Source organism: Silurus aristotelis, assembly GCF_946808225.1.
Source record: "Silurus aristotelis genome assembly, chromosome: 4".
Classification (NCBI taxonomy): domain Eukaryota; kingdom Metazoa; phylum Chordata; class Actinopteri; order Siluriformes; family Siluridae; genus Silurus; species Silurus aristotelis.
In genome coordinates, this window is record NC_139577.1 from 21,575,634 (window position 1) to 21,577,944 (window position 2,311).

The window sequence follows — 2,311 nt, forward strand, 5'->3', positions numbered from 1 at the left end:
GGTTTGTTCACAAGTGGACCTTCATCAAAAACAGCAAAGTCAGTACAAGCCTTATTTATTAACTCTGATAAAAGAAATTTGAATAATAGATGTTTAACAGCATTTTCAACCTCGTTCCCAGCTGTGAGTGGTTATCAAGGGAGCGTTAATCAGAATGGAAAGGTTTAATTTTTCTGCATGACTTCTCAGAAACAGCTTTACATGGAACACTCTCAGATGTCGTCTCATTAACAAACTGCATTATGTCTGGTCTCATGAAAAAAGAGAAAGTTACTGAATCGACATTTCATGAAGAGACTTAAGATTATCCAAGGCCAAGGGTTTTTTTTTTTTACACATCAGTAGTAAATTTATTCTGAAAAGTTTTAATCCTTTGCATTATCTGTTACCACTGTACTGAAAATTCAATCAAAGGCTTTCTTCTCTATCTGTTTAGGAGGAAGCTTTTAATTTGGGGCTGATCAAATTATCTACAGTACTCCTAAAATGGATGATGATTGAATAATAGGGGAAATGGATTAATAAGCATCAATATACTACAGATCATAATAGGAATGGGTTTCCAATTATATGTAATTTTTGCTACCATGCTACAAGATGAAAATCTGAATAGCTAATGTCACTGTGTTAATCTTTGATTATTTTGGGCATCAAAAGATCAATGCAACCCCCATATTATATAGCCACCATTGCACGCAAGACACATTTATCACCAAAGCATCCTGTTATCATGCTTTTTTTTTTAAGGTAATCAATTAGTCAAAAGGTAGCTAATGTTTCAGTTTGGTTTTGGCATCCTCCATGGGCGGGCCATAATTAACAGAGGCACCTTGCTTATATAAGTTTGTAATAAGTTTATGTGCTCTGAGCAAAATGGTTATCCACAGTCCTGGCACACTGCAATGGCTACACATTCAGTACATTCTTAATGTAGGGATACGTTAGACAATCTGGCCAGTCAGAGGATATGCTTACTGTATGAACAGGCAGCCCTCGAGAGAACCACAACTGAGAGAACAAGATAATTGATTTTGCATGTATTGTACATCCGCATTCGGTAAGACTCAGTGAGGATAAACATGTGCAGACTCACATGAGGAGTCAGAATTAGGGGCAAAATAAATATGGTTAATGCAAATGGTGCCTGCCTTTCATGTGAAGTCAAGTCAAGAAGCTTTTATTGTCATTTCTACCATCTATAGCTGATGCTGTACACAGTGAAATGAGACAACGTTCCTCCAGAACCCTGGTGCTACATTAAATATCAGAGCTACAACACACAAAATAAAGCTACATAACAGAACACAGAGCAAGTACTAAAGTAAGGCATTAGGCATTAGATGCACAATCACCTGTCTTACAAAATGGCTAATGAGCCCTTTAACTTACTATCAAACATTTGGGGCCCCACAGCCTGTAGGCCTAGCTGATAGAAGTTGGGCGAACAAAGATTTACATTTACATTTACATTTGCGGCATTTAGCAGACGCCCTTATCCAGAGCGACGTACAAAAGTGCTTTAAATCTCTAGTAATGAATAAATCTACACTGGTACGCCAGATTACAAACTTAATATAAATATAACCCTAGAATTCTACAAACTTGGAAAGTGCTAATTTAAGTGTTTCAGGAAGAGGTAGGTCTTCAGTCGTCGCTTGAAGATAATCAGGGACTGTACGGACATCTAGGGGAAGTTCATTCCACCACCTTGGCGCCAGAACAGAGAAGAGCCTTGAAGTGTACTTACCTCTCATTCTGAGAGAAGGTGGTACCAGTCGAGCAGCGTGGTGCAGTGCGAGATGTGATTAGGTCACTGAGGTAAGATGGTGCTGGTCCATTTTTGGCCTTGTAGGCAAGCATCAGTGTTTTGAATCTGATACGTGCAGCTACTGGAAGCCAGTGAAGGGAGCGCAGCAGTGGGGTGGTGTGGGAGAACTTGGGCTGAGATGGTGACCAAGTGATATTTACTGTATAGTAGGAATGAAATTCAATCTTATTTAATAAGCTCATTTCACAGTAAAAACCTACTGTGGTCATGTGTCATAGCTCTTGGTTTGTGTTTGCTGTATTTATTGATTTTCATTGACCATATGTCTCGAATACCATGTCATGTCTGCTATAGAGGAATTTGATCTCTGTTAAGGTGGACCTTTCAGGTTTGGTTATGTGGCCTTTTAAGTATAACTATATAAACAATGTCTTTCTACGAGAAACATGTAGAGTGTGATAAATGTTTCTTATAAAATGAAGCATTTTCCTTGTAAGCATTCTATTTCTTGTATTATTCTATTACATATTATTTGTGTTAAAC